Source organism: Phascolarctos cinereus, unplaced genomic scaffold (assembly GCF_003287225.1).
Source record: "Phascolarctos cinereus isolate Bilbo 61053 unplaced genomic scaffold, phaCin_HiC Scaffold_5;HRSCAF=322, whole genome shotgun sequence".
Lineage (NCBI taxonomy): Eukaryota > Metazoa > Chordata > Mammalia > Diprotodontia > Phascolarctidae > Phascolarctos > Phascolarctos cinereus.
This window is the reverse complement of record NW_027555958.1, coordinates 154,393,433-154,412,668: the sequence shown is the minus strand read 5'-3', so window position 1 is coordinate 154,412,668 and position 19,236 is coordinate 154,393,433. Positions and strand designations below refer to the sequence as shown.

The following is a 19,236-nucleotide window of genomic DNA, read 5'->3' as shown; positions in this document are numbered from 1 at the left end:
CTAAGAGAGGGAAATAACCAATTCAAAACCTCCTGATCTTACCAGCAAAAATCCAGTTCATATCCTGGCTTTGGAGACACTGACCAGATTCCTATACTTTAATAAGAAATGTAAAAGAATTAAGGAAGAGATTGAAGAAAATTGACCTTATTAAGTATTATGTTTCTACATTACTAGGGAAACTTAAGACCCAGATAATAAAATGGAGAGGCAGCTAGGTAGCACAGTGGATAGACTGCTGGGTCTGGTTTCAGGAAGACTCATCTTTGTGAGTTCAAATGGCCTCAGACACTTACTAGCTGTGTGACCCTGGGCAAGTCATTTAACCCTCTTTGCCTCAGTTTCCTAACATGTAAAATGTGCCTGAGAAGGAAATGGCAAACCACTCCAATATCTTTGCCAAGAAAACCCCAAATGGGGGTCATGAAGAGTCAGACATGACTGAAAAAAATGACTTAACAACTGAAAAGATAAAATGGACCTCTAGGTACAAATGAAATACACCAACCTTCCACTTGGGTTTATTTCTTTTTATTTACAGTTTGTGTTCAATGCAAATCAATTCCATAACATGAGAGTAGTTACTATGAATCAAAGCAAGAGGACACAAACACAATATACAAGAACCCCAAACACAGTACAGCATACAAAATAGAGCATAAAGGAGTGTTCATTCACACACACACAGTAGCTTGGGACACTTCTTGAATTAGGAGGTTTCTGGGTTGGCTACAAAGAACAGCAAACTTTCTTTGATTTTTTTATGAAGTTAGGATACTAATCATATTGGATATCTCAAATCTAAGCAACAGTGTGTGACCGTGTGAACCTAAAAAAAAAAAAAAAGGATTTCTTTAGAAGGTTTCAACATTGCAGCAATGGTGGGGGTTTTTTTGTTTATTTTTGTTTTATTATTAAAGCAGGAAAGCAGAAATATCTGCTTCCCTGAATGAGGCCAATGTTAGGCTTAATACCAGTTTCTATATCTAAAAATATTTAATGACGAGTCTCAGTTGTAAGCTACTCTGATTCACAAAGATTTTCTTTAAAAAAAAAGTATTTACAGAAATAGTATAAAAGATCTTGTGAACTTATAATGATGCAATTAAGCTCCCAGTCCTTACATTCCAAATACTCAATTTACCTTGTTGTTTGGCTTTTACACATTTGCCTCTTAATTTTGAGATTCTGAAATGATCAACCTTCACAATAGATCATTTTCAAAACTGTTAGCTATTTGACATATGCAGAAATAAAACAGCATTTGAAAGTTATTCAAGAGGTCGTCTATTTCAAAAGTCTTTGGAATTAAGGAAAGCAAGGTAGCTAATGAAATCTAACATTTTCTTAGATGAGGAAGTAATGGGAATGTCTACGTTTCTACAGAACATTACGAAAGCCAATTTTGCTCACTTTGCTTTCATTGTGGGAAGGTTCCAATCCATCATTGCTGTGGCACGTGTCATTTGTGATATAGCAATTTAAATGCTATGTCAAATCCAAAGCCCCAGAGTAAATAATTTATCTCTTCTGAGAATAGTGATACCTTAATGTTTTAAAACTTATCTAGAGTATATAGGCATTAAATTAGTACTGCTGACACACATGGAGAATTTACTACCAAAGCTTGATGATGCTTCTTTCACCATCCATATAAATAGAAACATGGAAGCTGTTTATACCATCTAATCATTTTATGGCTAACGAACCAAAGTGAAAACCAAGTCTCTTTTCCACACCTTTTTCCCTTTTCTGGACCAAGAGAAAAATCTACCCTTCTATTCCAATAGTAAGAGTTCTGGTTGTTCATAATTAGTGAATTTTTAATCTTGAATTAAGTGGATGCCATCTCTCTTCAGTCTTGTTCTTAGAAGTTCCAACTGGTTTAAACACTGAAATAAAAAGTCCAACATCATTCAGTCCCATGAAATCACACAGATCCTTCTCAAATTATTTATTCAACACGTGGGAAATTAGCCTGGGACCTTCTCTGGAACTGATGTGACAGTAAATTTAAAGGTATGGAAGTAGAGTGGGTGGGGTCAAGACATTGACTGTTGGTTTTGTTTCCTTCTGTGTCACACTGACTAGTAGATGCAGCCATCTCAGATGGTTCAGGAGGATGGGTTAGAGAAGCATTGCCATTGGCTTGACTGAGTCTCTTAACAGTAGAGATGTAGAAGGGAGAGTGAGAAGATGAAGAGGCTGGCAGTTGATTGCAGGGAATTTCCACTTCCTGTAGTAGTAGTAGTAGTAGTAGTAGTAGTAGAGTTGTTTTGTGACTGTTTAGTCACTGGCAGAGTAGTAGTGCTCACTGAAGTGTTGTTATTTAGACTTGGTGCAGTGGTTACATTTTCAGAATAAATCTGAAATGTATTTGGGGAGAGGGAAAGGTACATGGATAAATAAAAGATTCAATAAAAGAAATTCAGTCATAATAGGCAAAGTATGTTACTTAATAAACCTTTTAACAACAGAATTACCCAGTTATATTCTCACTCATTTTAGTTTTCAATTACCTGTGTCACAAGATTTGGGAGGGAAATCTACTCTTAAGTTAGAATTGAAGGGTACCATTTTCTACATGAGGGTTTTACAATCACCCCTATCGAGGCTGTCCATATAAATATAGTATAGAATGAAGACATCCTAAGGATTACTAAGACCTGTAGTTTAGTTTTTACCTCCTCTTTCATTTACTACTTGTGAGGCAAATCATTTAATTTCCATTTCCCCATCTCTGAACGTAAATAATGACTGTCTATCCTGCTTACCTCACTGGATTGTTGTAAAGGTTGTACACTGGGTTGTGCACAAGGAGTGCCTTGTATACAATAAATCAATATGTAAATATGAGTTATTGCTCATGATACCAATTATTTTTTCTAGAGTAGCATAACAAACAAAAAAAGCAAATGATGAATTATTTTCTAATTCTCAGTGTACTGATCAACTTATTTGGCAATATATATCTTCACTGAATGTCTTTTCTTAGACTCTCACTTCTCTCAGCAAACTAAAGGAAAGGTAATTATAGTACCTCATAAGTCGAATGTTGCTATAGTGTATGCACACACACACACACACACTCACTCACTCACTCACTCACAGTGAAAGGCAAATATAAGCATGAAGGGAAGCCCAGGTTATGAGCCTCATCATATTCATTGCTCATCTGCCTTTCACTGTGAGCAAATGGTAAGGATTTCATCTTAAATGTGCCAAAACTTGACCACTTGAAATCATGAAATTGCAACCTCCATTTAAAATAACCAAAACTAGTATTCCACCTATTTGGGCACTTTTCTGGATTCAAGATGATTGAGGTACAAATGCCCAAATATGACAAGTACTAGTCAGTGACTAGAAAGATTGTTATTTCCCAGGCATGAGCCAATGAAACATAGATCTAAGATTGTATTATCATAGGATGTCACTGGCCCCCTCTTTAATGTCACTAAATGAAGTCCACTGAGGCATGTGATAATCTTTCCATTGTCAGGGAACAATGCCAGATGCTTGATCATTTCTGAGATAGTATAGAAATTTTCAGTGCTCTGGCACTCAAGGCTTCCAATTACAGGAGGAAGAGAACAATGTCTCCAAGTTCCTAGAGTCAACTGGGGAGCTATAGGTACACTTTGGTTATTTATTAATCTAAGGAGAGAAAATCCTAAGGAGAGGACCTTAAATGTCCAGTCCAATTCTCACTTTACACAAAAGGAAAGGCCCAGAGCAAAAGTGACTTGCTCATGTCCATATAGCCAGTGAGAGCTAGGAAGAGGACCCAGGTGCTTTCCATTACACACACACCATCAGGATCATGTTTATTTAGTTATAAAGCAGATTAGCTCATTAAATAAACATTGACTAAATAAGCATACAAGTCCCAACGAAAAATAATTATCTTGATCAAAAAGTTTTCAAGTCTATCACCCTGGTTGATAACCCTTCTATAGACCCTTTGTGCAATGTTTTGTACCATGGTAAATATCACAGAGATAGGTAAGGAGTCTTTGAGATTTGTGAACAGTGATAAAAGTCATTATTCTCAAGTTAGCAATCCCTAAAGTGAATATAGTTTGAGTTACTAATGTTAATACCATAAGTCTTTTTACTTTAGCAGGTAATTCATTTCACTTATAAACCTCAATGCCCTATACCAATGTGTTATTACTATGATTCATCCAAGCAGCTGCTTATAATATCATTCATTTCTTTAATGTGTAATATTTCTTTGTAGCACGAAATGAAAACAGTCATGTACAATACCCTACATACTCTCTCCACTCACATAGCTTAGGGTAGTGATGTTAATATTAGTACAGAGCACTACTAATTCACCCTTGAGGCTAAAAATTAATATCTCCCCTTTACTAAAATCTTTTGTTTTAAAAAAGAGGAAAGGGGGCAGATGGGAACATTTCTGGAAACCTTTTCCCCTCCCCCACAGTAAAATACTAATGCTCCCAGGGCAGAAACAGCAGCCAAGAGAATCCAGAGAACAGGGGAAATAACAATAGGTTACAGTTACCCAGGTCCTCAGAAGGGGGAGCTCAAAAGGCTTCACACAGACAGGCTTTCAGTGAATGTTGTCCCAGGGGTGGGCATGGGCAGGTGTCATGTAAAAGGCAAGAAACTATGAACCCACTTCCCCAATTTTGAAAAACTTAGGTAGACTAGAGAATTCAGGGTACAGACACTAAATCCCCAAGACACTCCAATTCTCTGCTCTCCCTATCTCCTAAATCGAGACTCCCAGCTGTACTCAATTCTCTAGCCACCTCATCCTAACGCCCACCTAAATCACAGCTCCCAGATGTAACTCAATAAAGGGGACAGTGGACAAGGAAGGGGTTAGCCCATACACAACCAGGGCTGTTGGCATCCTTCTCGAGGGACTTGATTCCCGGGAAGCCCTCCTGGGGGAAAAAATAGATTAAGTAAGAGAGACAGAGGATATACTGTCCCCACAGAGCACCTGGTGGCACCCAGTGTAAACTCTCCCAAGACCATCCATTTCATTGTCCCTTACTTAGTCCTTAGTGGACTTCTAGTGTGATGTTTAAAGAATCCTAGATCTTGGATTAAGAGGACTTGGAGTTTCAATCCCAGCTACGCTATTTTATTAGCCATCACTTCAAATTTCTGGACTGTGAAATGAGGGACTAAGATTAGATGGTGTCTAAAGTGCTTTCTATCTCTAGTACTCGATACTACCCCAACTAAAGGCCCTCCCTTTTTTTCTATCCCGATTACATCGGTTTTTGGGGGGATCTTCAGATTTCTCCACCACACCCCGAAGCAGCCACCACAGCAGACAATACCTTGTAATTTACATTTCATTTCTCTTTTGGTTTCTCCGGTTAGGGCTTTGCCTAAACCATAACTACTCGAGGGCAGAAAAGAGAGTTTGCTCCCTATTCCCACCCAGCTCGATTAGGACTATCTCTCTCTCTCTATAGAACACGGTGCCTAGCACAGTGCTGGCCACGGAATAAGCGTTCGACAAAATACCTTTCATGTTTGAGCAATTCACCTGCACCCTCCAAGCTTTGGTAAAGAGGATGGACAGAGAAAAGGGTAGAAGGGTCCCGCTGGGCTGGAGGGTGGGAAGTCAGTTTTTAAAAGGCTCAAAAACAGCCTAGGGTTAGGACTGCAGGAGCGTGGAAGGCAGGAGAAGGGTAGGAGACGGGCAGTGTGGACTGAAAGAGCAGGAAGGTTCTGGTTAGATGCAGTTCAAGGCTAAGGGAGAGGGGAATTGGGAGATGGGGCAGGCGGGGACTGAGTCACGAAAATGCCCACCCACTCCACTCCCTTCTCATGGATCGCGCCAAGCTGGGTTCAGTGTTGTTTTTCTAGGTGGCAGGTCAAGGAAGGAGCCAGGACTAGAACAGTCTGCACTCATTCCCTCAGCATCCGGGGGGGGGGGAGTGGAGGTTGAAAAATTTCTGAAGGTCCTAGGTCCCATGGGATGTTCTGATTGGAGGATGAGGGTCCCGGGGTCCCAGGGTCGAGGTTCTACCGAAGACTGTGCAAAGGCAAGCTTTTCTGCCCAGGTTTGTGCGTGGGCACGCGCGTTAGCGCGCGGGGGGCAGGGGTAAAGAGGGCCGCGTCTTTGTGTGAGGACTGGCTGAGGCGCAAAGAATGGGGATTCCTCTGTGCAGGGGAAGAGGATCTTTCCTTGGGAACAGAAGGGGGCAGGCTCAGGGTAATGGGGAGGGGTCTTCGAGAGGTCTGGCTTCTCCTTAATGGCAGACGGGTGAGGCTTCTTTCTTTGGGAGGTGACGGGCTCAATCGGAGGTGCAGCGCTCTCTCCATATGGTAGCGCGCAGAGCCAGAGGGCAGTGTGGCCCAGAGCCGAATGGAGTGGGAAGGGTTGGGCGGGGCGGGAGGAGCAGGGTCTCTGTGTCGGTGTGTGGAGAGGGGTCTTGAATCAAAAGCCAGGCAGAGTACTGTTCAGTCAACAGAGAAAGGGAGGGTATTGTTACTCCAGAGCGGTGAGAGCGACGGAGTAAATAGGGAGAAAAGAGTAGGCTTCTCGTCGATTGTGTAGGGCATTGTCCGGGAAGACGGGGCGAAACTCCCTCCAGCTGGAGGGGGTCTGGGCGACAGAATAAGCCCTCTCTGAATGTGGGTTCTGCTTCTACTCAGATGGGGGGTGGGGGGAAGGCAGAGAAATGGAGGATGAAAAGCTGAAGAGAGAGTCAATCTCCAGGTCCAGAGGCCCCACCCTGCTCCTCCCGCCCCGTGCATCGTCGGAGGTCCCTCTACTGCGCTGTGCCTACAATGCGGTGCTCACCTGCGCAGGTAACAGGAGTGCCAGGAGCAGGAGCCCCAGACATAGTTTTGCCGCGATCGCTGTCCGCATGGCCGCTCCGTCTGTCGGTCTGGGCCCTCTCAGTGCGATGCAATACTATACAAATAGCTCCGCTCCGCGAGCGCGCTCTAAGTACTAAAGCGGTGTCTAGTTCCAGACCCAGGCGCGCTGGTGAACCTAGCGCATCGGGCTTTATATGCGAGGGGGGGGGGAAGACACAATAGCCGTGACGTGGCCTCTCTCGCTTATTCCCTCCCCTCCCCTCTCCCTTCCTCTCCCTCCCGCTTGCTCCTTTTTTTCTCTCCTACGTCCCGCCTCTTCTCCCCACCCCCTCCCCTTTTTTCTTTTCCCTCGGGCGGTCTAGAAGCCAGGCTAGCCCCTGGACCACACTCCTCAGCTCCTAAGTCTTGGTGCTCTCACCGCGCCTCCTCCCCTTCCCTTTTCCCCCGCCTCGGGGCCGAAGCTGCCTCCCGGTTAGTAGTCGGCTGCGGGCCCGCCTGGCATCTAGACTCCCGATTCCCTCCCTACCTGCCCTCCAGCCCGCGACCCTAGCCTTACAGCCAGAGCATTTCACAGATGTTTGTGTAGAAGCGAGCAGGCTTGGGACAGGCTCCCACAAGCTCCAAGGAGGCTCCCACAAGCTCCAAGGAGACTCCCACATACCCACCAGAGGGGAGAAAATGCAGAAACCACACACGCAGCTGTAGCGTTTGGACCAACTTTTCTTTGTTCCCCCGAATCTGTAGTTTCCTCCCCCATCCCTCCCCCCTCCACAAAGTTCCCATCATTTATCCATGAATTACTGACCCTTTCCTGCTATTCTAAACACTGGGTGAGAACTAACGCCTCAGTTTCCACTTATACATTTCTGGCTTTCAGAACGTTTGGGCTGGACTGGGACAGGGAGGGGGAGGGGCGAGGAACCGGGCTCCCACGTGAAAGAAATGCTCAAAGTGTTCTCTTTCCAGTTACATGCTCAGCGACGTTTGGAGCAGAATTCCTTACGATCCTCCAAACGTGGCTGCTAGTGAGCACGCTCTAGTGCTCTAAGGAGGCGTGGTTCTGATCAAATTTAATTTTTTTTCTTGTCCTTACCCTATCCCAACCTACTAGCTCCCCCAGCCTTTTCCTCTCTCTTTCTCTCCTTTCCATTGTTTTGTTTTCAATCAGGCAAACCAGGGGTCTGCAATTCCAGCTTCCAGAAACCTAGACAGTAGCAGGCTGGATTCAATGTGGATGCGGCTATGTAAGCTGGAAAAAGATGGGTTTCCGCTGCCTCACCTCAACCAGTGGCGGCTGCTACCACTAAATAATCCAAGTTAGAACGACAATATTTTAAAGTCCCTGCCTTCTTCTAACATAGCGCCGCATAAGGAACATTTGTGAGTGTAACAGTGAAATTAAATTTGAGAATGCTTTCAAAATGTGATTCCACCCCCCCCAAGTCCATATGTGCCATTAGGAATTTTAAAATTTGATCAGAATTGGTTAGTAATTATCATGCTGCTAAACCTTCCTAATTTAATTTTATATTCAGGGAGGGAAGGAAGGAAGGAGGAAGAAGGAAGGATATCCTCTTAGCAACATCTGCCCGAATATGGTAGATGGCACGGTGGTTACTGGAAAGGATACATAATCTAAGTTAAAATCCCATCTCTGCCACATGCTATGTAGCTGTGTGACTCTGGGCAAGTCGTTTCATCTCTGAATGAAATGCATCTGCAAACTGGGGGCTGAGAGTGGGGTGGGAATAAGGGAAGCCTCAACTAGATAACCTCTAAAGGCCTTTCAGCTCTAAAAATAAAAGACTATGAGATACAAAACTTAGTAATGTAGAGAAGCTAGCTTCTACATCCCTTCATCAAAAATTAAACATTTTCATGACTAGAGATGTACACATTGAGAATTTCTGTGGCTTAATGAGGAAATTATATAGATTATAGACTTAGAACTGAAAGGGACCTTAGAGGTTATGTAGTTTTAGCCCCATTCCCACACCCCATTTTGCGAATGTGGGACTTGAGGGACAGGTAATTGAAGAAACTAACTCAAGGTTAACTTAACAAAGTAGCAAAGCTAAGATTCAAATTGTGGGTTCTGACTCTAGATCCAGCATTTATGTCCACACCACACATTTTTTTAAAAATGACAACTATAAGTTCTCAGCATCATATCTGAACATCTAAATGTTTTATTTCAGCAACATCTTATTTTCTAGCAGCAATGCTGTTTTTATAACGGCTAAAGTGATTTCATAGTTTCAAATTTGTTTGATGGTGGGAGGGGTTGAGCAGTTTTTAGTAGCTCAATAACTTTCTGCCAGGTAAAATGTGCTTTAAAGACATAAACTTATGCTGTTTACAAGTCAAATTTCCTAACTAATAAACTCATCAACTGAATATACTATAATAAAGTTCAGTGTCAGGAGCCCATCACTACAGTTCCCTAATACAAACTCCAGGGAAGAGGTTGAAAAATGTGGCTTTATCATCCGGGAAAAACACTCCTAAGCTGTAGAAATGGTGCTGAACCCTCAGAGAACCATAATGGAGGACTTTAGGAATCTCCTTGTCTCCAGCTTAGTTTTAATTTAGCCAGGTACAAAGGTAGAAGGTGCTGCTGCCCTTGCAGCTGTCACCAGGTTCCCTCTTCAGAGGCCAGCTTAGATTATAGTTTGACTTTTATTAGCATTTAGGAGAAAGACAGAGGAAGGAAGGAAGGAAGGAAGGAAGGAAGGAAGGAAGAGGGAGAAGAAAGGAAAGAAGGAAGGAAGGAAGAGAAAGAACTGAACCATGAAAAATTTTTGAAAAGAAAGTTTTCCTGTTTTCTCTGGATGTGGCAGGTGTCCAACAAACATGCCTCATTTTCTTCTCAGATGTTTCTTGTCCTAGCCTATCCTCTTCTCACTTACCACCCACTTTTCTCTCCTCCAGTGCTTGAGGGTAGAAGGGAGTTGTTTGTTTTTCTCCCTTAGACCAGTAACATTCCATTGTAGAAATCTAAGAATTCTCAAGTTTCTTCCCCATTCTCCTATAGCCTCTTAGGACAAATTTCCAGTTTTCATTCTTATCAAAAGTCATTAAAATTTTTTGGTTTTTTGTTAAATGAGCTTGTGCTGATATATGCAGTGTAGTTTGCATATATAGCTAGAGATTAACTTCTCTGAGTATAGAGTTACTTTGTACAAGTTACTCAACTTCCTGGTGCTAATTTCTGAACTCATGAAACTGAAGAAGCAACCAACATAAATCAGCTTGACAGGGTTATAACTTAACAAAAACTAAATACAATTATTGTGATGTTGAGATATATATAAGTGCAATACCTATAAAAAGTCAAACCCATTAAAACTTGGCTTTTTTAAAAAAAAACCATATAATTGCTTAACATCATCACTTTCCTCAAAGTGATGTCACATAGCTAGTAGCACCACATTTGATTCTCATAACAATCCTCTTTTTATAGGCAAGGAAATTTAGGGCCAAAGGTAACTGGCCTCAGTTTCCACACCCAGGAAGTTCAGAGCTGGAGCTAAATAGAACCCAAGTGTCCTGACCAGCAGCCCAAGGCTTTTTCTCTGTCACTATGCATATTTAGACATTTGATAGATCAACTATTTCATGTGATATTCACAAAACAAAAGTTGACATGATTCAGTCCATAAAACTGGTGCTAATATCCAAATTTAAAAGGAGACACAGACTATGTGTATGGAGAGTTTACAAGGCTCTTTTATCCTATTTTGCTTTATATAATTATGAAAATACAGCCTAAAAAAGGTGAAGTCGTTTAATGGAAATAAATTGTGCCTTTATTGTTCAAAGGCAATACTCCATTAGTAAGGAAATTACAGTGAAATAAATAATGGTTCTTATTTCAGAGTGAAAGATGCAAGGAAGTAAATTATTTAGTGGATATTTATCTTTCACAACATGTACATTAAATAAAATAATTCAAAACAAGAGCAATGGATTTAGATTCAGAAGACCCAGATTCAAATCCCAGCTCCCACTGTGTGTAAGTCACTCTGGGACTCAACTTTTGCATCAAACAAGAGGATTGGATTACATGGTCTGTAAAGTCCCTTCTAAAAAAAGGGAAAAAAAAGTTACATGATAACTTTATTACATATTTAAAAGGAATAGCAAGTTGTACATAATAGATTTTCAGTTTTCACATACAATCATCTTTTTATGGAAATGCTTGTTTCATTCCATAAATTCAAAATAAAATAAATAAATGTGTGGAAAAAATTAAGTCGCATCTATGTCAAAGAGCATACAGATCCTTCTATGTTGTGCAGCAGAAAATTGATCAAGTTTCCTCACCTTTAAAATCAGGATAACAATCAGGATACTACCTTTCTCACCTGCCTTTTAGGAAGGAATTCCTTGGTTTGTAAACTGAAAAGTATTATTTAGGTGTCGGTTATTATAAGACATTGTTAACACAAACAATTGGCTACACTAGGGTGTGCACTGTTAAGAAAACTGGATTTTGGAGCCAGAAAAGTTTCATTTACCAGCTCTGTGAATCATTTGCATTAGTCATTTCTCTCAACATTTCCCAGCCTCAGTTTTGTCATCTACAAAACAGAAATAATAATATACTACCTGCCTTACAGGGTAACTTGGGGGGGGGGGAAATGGTTTCTTTGTAAAATGTAAAGTACTACATTATAGGAGCTATTACTGTAACCAAAAACTCAGTTCACATTGCCAACTAAAACATGATGTTTAAAAGTCCATTTCCTTTACCATATGGTCTTCTCTTATTTATGTCCACAATACATTTTTTTTTCTTTAATGTACTGAAGTGTTCTTGGCTAGCATTAAAAAATTGAATTTCTTTCTCTTGGTCTTCTGGCCAAAAGCCACTACTGTCCTGAGAACTCTATAGCATAGATGATTTTTAAAAGTTGATTTTCCATTTTTGACTAATGAGACTTTGTGTGGGGCTGTCTCTGTTTCCTTCTCTCTTTTTTTTCTTATCCCTTTCCCTCTCCCATTCTCTTCTCTTTCCTTCTCCCTTTCCTTTTCTCCCTTTCCCCCTCTCCCTCTCTCTCACCTTCCCCTGCTCACCCTCTCAATGAGGAGGTGCTGCTATCTGGTGGCCATTTTGAGCTGCTCAGTTATGACTGTGAAGGATGAAACCTAACTACCTTCTTTGTGGACTCTTAGAAGCCACAAGAGGATCCTGGGATTTGTGGCTGGTAAAAAAAAAAAAGCCCTTACAATTCTTTGATCTATTTTGTATTTTTGGACTTTGATTACTGCATAGTCATTTAGTTTATTGATGTCTTACAAATAAGAAAACTGATGTAAATGAAAGAAAGAATGAGGAGGACAGAATAATCACTATCCTCCAAATGCAAATTTCCTTCTTTTGCAACACAGGTTTTATTTGTGTTTTAAGGGGTAAGGAATAGAAAAGAAAGGAACTCTTCACCTCTATCTCTGGCTGATTCATCTAAGTTTACTTTCTAGACTTTCCCAGGCAAAATTGTGTAAAGAAGCCTCCAGTCCAACTCTACCTGTTGGGCAGAAATGCCCCCTGCCTTGTTCTTTGGGAGATCATTCCTCCCTTGTGTCCTTAAACATTCATACTGCCATTAGGACTGGGATTAGCATGATTACTCCTGCTATATTTTCAGGATATCAGTTTATCAATTTCCCCCATAATGACCAAAAAGACCCTTGTCACACTACAAAAGCAGAGGGATGCAGACAGGACTTGTAGATAAGAGGACACCTGGATTTGAATCACAATTCTGTCACTGTGTGCTTCTAGTAAGTCACTTCACAATTCTGAGGCTCCTGCAGAATGGAATTAACTGATACTTGTACTTACCTACCTCCACAAACTCTTGGTTCTACTCCAACTGGCCTAGTATCTGTCTAGGACATTTTATATGCCATTTCCATTCCTTTGCATAAGCTAGTGTCTATGACTGTAATTCACCCTCTTTTCTGATTGACAGCTTGGTGGAGCAGTGGAGTGTTGGCTGGGAGAAAGGAAGACCTGAGTTCAAATTTGACTTCAGCTGTGTGATCCTCAGCAAGTCACTTAATGTCTTCCTGCCTCAGTTTCCTCAACTGTAAAATGGGGGAAGTAGTAGACTTTCACTCCCAGGGTGATTGTGAGAATCAAATGAGATATTTATGAAGCATCTGGTATATTTATTGCTCTTCAGTCATTTAGTCATGTCTGACTCTTTGTGATCCCATTTGGGGTTTTCTTGGCAAAAATGCTAGAGTGGTTTGCCATTTCTTTTTCCAGATCATTTTACAGATGAGGAAACTGAGGCAAAATGGGTTAAGTGACTTGCCCAGTGTCACACAGCTAGTGAGTGTCTGAGGCTGGATTTAAATTCAGGTCTTCCCAACTAGTGCTCTATCCATTGCCTCTATCTGGTACCTAGCTGCCTCTGTCTGGTACATAGTAGGCACTTAATAAATGTTTCCTTTCTTCCTCTTAGAATCCCTATATAATTCCAGACTTTTTTTTGAAGCAACCATTTCCTGCATTTTTCTGATTTCCTCCAAATGTTAGTACTCATTCTAGAAATTACTCTCTCTCTCTCCTTTTATATATTTTGTATTTACAGACCTGTTTATACATTGTGTTGCTCTGTTTCTCCCCCACCCCACCCCAATAGAATGAAAATTCATTTAGGGGAAGGAATAATTCCTCTTTGGGGAAGGCAAGGTCTTTGTATTCCAGCACCTAACCCAGTACCTTACCTAGAGGAGGCATTTAATAAGTACTGTATTTGTTGAATTGAATTATAAAGTTGTCATAAGGAAGAAATTTTGTAAACATCCAAATGCTGTATGAAGGTAACTTACTACTAAACCACATGTCTAAATTTTGGGTGAGAAATATGTCGCTGAACCAGGTGCAGCATGAAGAATTGTTATTGTCTCCCAGATAGCCTGGTGGCCAGTGTCTCAGAACATGGGCTGGTTTGAAGATCAGCCAACAGTATTTCAGAACTGATTTCCTTTGTAATTCTATGTATTTTATTTTACACATTTAAAAACAGGAGCCAATGGGTCTTATCAGATTGCCAAAGTGGTCCATGAAAGGTCAAGACCTTGAAAGGTCCAAAAGAGATTAAGAACCTTTGGTCTAATCTCCAGAAGTCTCATGATGGAAAATGCTATCCATATCCAAAAAAAGAACTATGGCATTTGAATGCAGATCGAAGCATACCATTTGCTCTTTTTTTCCTTCTGTTTTGTTTTGTTTCCTCTTTCTTGTGGTTCCTTCAATTGGTTCTAATTCTTCCTTACAACATGACTAATGTGAAATTATGCTTAATAGGAATGTATATGTAGAGCCTATATCAGATCGCATGCCACTTTAGGGAGGGAGGAGAGAAAAATTTAAAACTCGAAAGCTTATGGAAATGATTGTTGATAATCAAAATAAATTAATAAAAAAAAAGAACCTCTGGTCTAGTCACTCATTTTATAGATGAGGAACTGCATCCCAGAGAGGTTTAAGTGATGTCCTCACAGTCACACAGGTTGTAAGTATTTGAACCCAAATTCTCTAAGTCCAAATCTAACAATCTTTCCATTACAAATTATTGTAAAAAAATGAAGAGAATAAAATGGAGTGCAACCAGCACCACCAGTACCACCCAGACATCTGTACAAACACACACACATAAATTAATTTTTAAAGTCACTTGGCTGATATCAGTGCCAGTATCTTCCAGTGTTTTGTTCTGACTGACTGTGACAGGTGTGTGTGTGTGGTGGGGAAAACACAGAATGAGGAGTGCCCACTGGTGACATTAACAAGAAAAATGTTACCCATTGTGTAAAGTTTATATATCCCACTGCTTGGACAGATCTGAGGTGTAACTGGCATAGGGATTCCATGCTGCCTTCCTTATCCCCAACCCATGTAGGTCATAGCCTAGATATCTATCCCTTCTCAACTTTGCAGTGTTTACTTCTATTTCTCCATTAGTCTTACAGAGATGATACAACAATATGCTAGAAATCTTCTTGGGGATCTTTGAATATTTCTTTATACCAGTGTGAATGCTTGACCTGGAGTCAGGAAGACCTGAGTTCAAATCCCACCTCAGACACTGGAGTGACCCAGGGCAAGTCACATAACTTTAGTTGTTTCCTCTCATCTGTAAAATAAGGATAATAACAGCACCAACTCACAAGTTTTTTGTGAGGATAAAAAGAGGTATTATTTATAAAGCTTAAAGTACCATATAAACTCCCATCATCTCTTATTCTTTATATCTGATCAATCTGCCTTCTTTTGGGGTCATGCATTCTTCATGATTTCTTGTATGTCATTTGTCACACAAAAGTCACCCCGATATGCCACAACTTCTTTATACCCATTATATATGACTTTCTACTGTATTTTGATAACTTTCAGCTGTGATTAATCTGAGATCATGGTGTTAAACTATCTATGACTTAACAGTTAAATCTTTAAGAGGGGCTGGGCTAAAAAAGCCATCGCCTTGCAGACAGTCTGAAGTCCAGTCTCTCTGAAAGTAGAGTGGGTAGGGTGGTTTGAGGAATAGCAACAGACATACATCCTCTCATTGGGCATATACTTAAAAGATTTCCAGCTTGATAGGTCTTCCTGAAGTTTGCATTTTGCTAGCATAGGCTTTGAGAACCCTGGGATCACTTTCCATACCATGATGAAGGATCATCATAAGACTCCAGTGGAGGTAAACAGTATCACTGGGAGAATATTCCTATTAAAAATGTGAGCTCTGTTCCTCCTATTCAATTTGCGATCCAACCTCATAGTAACTTGCAGTCATTTATATGTAGCAAGAGTTCTACATCACTTAGGAATTCCTCACTGTCTCCAGTGGGAGAGTAATCAGAGTTATGCAAATATTGCCTCCATCCAGTGTATTTTCAACCAGTCAAACTAGGCACAAACCAAAAGTTAAATAGCAAAGCTTTTAATTAGGACAAAGTATCAAAGTGAGTACCAAGGGGAAATCAAGTAATCGAATCCTTCTCTTCATCCAATACACCAAGCAGTATAATACCCTAAAGATTCCTACTCTGGTGAACAAGGGAACACTTCCTAGACATGCCTAAGTTCTAACACAGCTGCAACCCTTATATCTCCCAACAATTATGCTTCACTTGCTGCTGCTCCATCTCCTAAGCTAGGGTTTGCTGCTTCTCTGCTGAGCTATTACTGCCATCTGCTGGATTTGTTATCTGATGCTTTTTTCACAAAGGGGATATTATTCTTTTGTAAGACTGCCCAGAGATCTAGTAACTGGAGGTGGTGGGTGGAATCAGACCCATAACTATGGTTGGACCACTTCGGCTTTGCTGTATGGTAGAGACATGGGAGGAGGTGTCACTTCTCCTTTAAGGAATCTTCTCCCCAAGGATGGGGAAGGAAGACTTCAGATTCCCATAGGGTTTGCCCTTGGAAAAGAGTAGATGAGCGAGTTGAGATTAACCAGAACCATACAGCTCAAGGGAAGCTTCTCAGAGCACAATCTGCTAACCTAGGGGGGCAACTGAGTGTGCAGGACACTCCAGGGACAAGTCAGGACTTTGAAGATGGAGGAAATGCTTTCTCAAGGCACAGGTAGGATAATCATTGTATCTTCAGTTCTTTCATTAGGTTGGGCTCACAGATACACACAAAAGGACACCTCAGGGAACTAACTTTAAGGTCCTTTCCCCCTACCATTTGTCTTCTTTCCCTTATTAACTATATAGTCTCCTGATAGGTTAGGGCAAGAGAATACCTTTCATCTTCCATCATGTTCCTGACAGCTAGACTAGGAGCCATGCAAATCACTCAGAAGTTACCACCATCAGTCTCAAGAAGACACTTAGCAACAGTGAAGGAGGGGGTATATCTGTATACCTTTTCCCTGAATTCCTGCCACTGTGGTAAATTCCCTGTTTCCATTAAATTGGTCAAAGCTTATAAATCTCTTTAATCACATAAAAATCCTGGGAAGTAGGGAATGTAAGTACCATTTTACAGATGGAGAAACTGGGATCAAACAAATTAAGGGACTAGCCCAAGGTCATTGCCATTGTCCAATCCAGTCTTCCAATCAATCAGCATTCATTAAACATGTGCCAGGCACTGTGCTAGGTGCTAGTGGTACAGAAAAAATTAAAATGATCCCTGCCTTCAGAGAATTTGCATTTTATCAAGACAGAGGATATATACATGTGTACATATAAAAAAGGGCAGCTACGTGGCACAGTGGATAGAGCACTGGGCTTGGAGTCAGGAAAATTCAGCTTCCTGAGTTCAAATCTGGCCTCAGACACTTACTAGCTGTGTGACCCTGCGCAAGTCACTTAGCCGTTTTTACCTCAGTTTCCTCATCTGTAAAATGAGCTGGAGAAAGAAATGGCAAACTACCCCAGAACGACTAAACAGACCCGGTGTACCCACAGCTGCTGCTTCATCACTTGCCTATCATCACATGACTTTGAGGTAGGTAAAAATGGCCAAATTGTACGAGTGTGTCTTTTGATTCGAAAATAAATTGGATTTAAGTGAGGCAAAGTTGCTCAAAGTCGTCAGCCTCACTCTCTCCTCCAGTCATCAAAGTCCATGGCAAGACAAAAGTCAAGGTGATGGTTCAGGATGCATTGGATGACCTTGGCATCTTTGCTGTCTAACTAAGCTCTAAGTGCTCCATAGTGCCTGCTTCAGCCACCTTCATGGCCATTGGAACAAATTGATCTCAGCCACCTGCTGAGATCACCATCTCTGCTGAAGAAGTCTTCATATGTTGGGGTAGACAACCCACAACTCACTGAAGGGGTTAAGACCCCTCAGTTACCCTCAACTGATTTAGCCCCTCTGCCAGAATAGTTTATTGGGTGTGGCCACTGGACATGCCACAGCTTCTTGAAGCCGATACAGGTGAGAGTTGAGTGAATCGGGTGAACCCCAAAGGTAGAAAACAGCCCTGAAAAAGTGCTCAGCAGCCATCACACCAGAAGTACTAGTCTTTCCTGAACATACCTCTCTCCCCAAAGGACCTACTTTCCACTTCACTTTTTCAGGCTCTCCTCTCCCCAGGAAAAATGTGCTGAGAGACCCCAGAAATTACCCCTGTCCTTAAGAACTGCTGTGTCTAGGCAAGCACTCCCTCAGAGGAAGTCCACCTTGCCCCTATCTCTGAAGACAGGATCTCTGGGATCAGTCGCTCTATATAAGTAGATTGTGGTCTGAGTAGCTACATTTCTCCAAAGTATCCCCTACCCACCTGTTCCTTTTCTCAAGATTGGCCCCAAATTAGACCCAAACTCTCCCTTCCCTTCACTCCCACACTCTAAGAGAATTACTTTTCAGAGAAAGTACATTTCCCTCAAGTCCAGTACTCAAAAGACTACGTCTCCCTCCCCCTACGCAAATCCCCAGTGGCCCTGCCCTACATATGACTGTCCCAACTGCAGTGGTTACTGGTTTCTTCTTTCTCGAATAACTTTTATTTACTTGGGAATCGGGAATAAGCATTTATGCAGTTGCCAAGAAAAACCCACGGACAATATGGTACACAGGGTCACAAAGAATCTGAATGACTAAACAATAACAAAAATGTAGATAGTGTCTATTTTGCTCTAGACTAATGCGAAACACATTTTACAAATATTATCTTGTTTGATCCTCACAACAACCTTAGGAAGTAGGTACCAATATTATCCCCATTTTGCAGTTGAGGAAACTGAAGCAGACAGAGGTTAAATGACTTTCCCAGGGTCACAGAGCTAGTATCTGAGGCTAGATTTGAATTCAGGTTTTCCTGCCTCTACTTATCTACCTGTGTTCCATGACTCTGGAAGAGAAAGTGAGGCCAATGACTTTTTGTGCAAATCTGCCTCTTTTAAATCCAATTCACTTGAAAGTCATGATATCACCCCATGATGTCACTGATCCTCTTAGAAAATGAAGGACAAACAACAATTACCTCTGTTATAACCTCCATTAAAATGTAATACCTTGAGGGCAGGGGCAGTTTCATTTATATTTTTATATTTCCAGGCTCTAGTGTAACAGCACACAAAAGGACAACCCAGAGGCACTCTACCTACTTAGTAGGTACAGTAGAGTAACAGACTGTGGTTTGAGAAGCTTCTTGGGAGCTGTATGGCTACAGTTAATCTCAACTCACTCACCTGCTCTTTTTCACAGGGCAAACCCTCTGGGGACCTGAAGTCTTCCTTCCCCATCCTAGGGGAGATGTACCTATTTAGCAGGTACTCAATAAGTGTTTTATAATTTCATTAGAAATCATTAAATTCATTAAAAAGTAGGAAATTAGAGGCCCCATGACAGTAAAGATATTTTCTTACCTAATTCCCTGGTGATAGCTTTGAGGATTTATGCAAGGATATGTCAGGACACTTTCCTGCCAT

The 19,236-nt window shown here is 41.2% G+C and overlaps 1 long non-coding RNA gene across 1 annotated transcript; it reads right to left on the bottom strand.

Annotated features, from left to right (window-relative positions):
* Positions 1-515: 515 nt before the first annotated feature.
* On the bottom strand, positions 516-7,087 carry LOC110201365 (uncharacterized). Its single transcript, XR_002322480.2, has 2 exons — positions 6,803-7,087; positions 516-2,366 (listed from the first exon to the last, which is right to left on the bottom strand). It is a non-coding gene; the product is annotated as an uncharacterized LOC110201365 (long non-coding RNA).
* Positions 7,088-19,236: the final 12,149 nt, after the last annotated feature.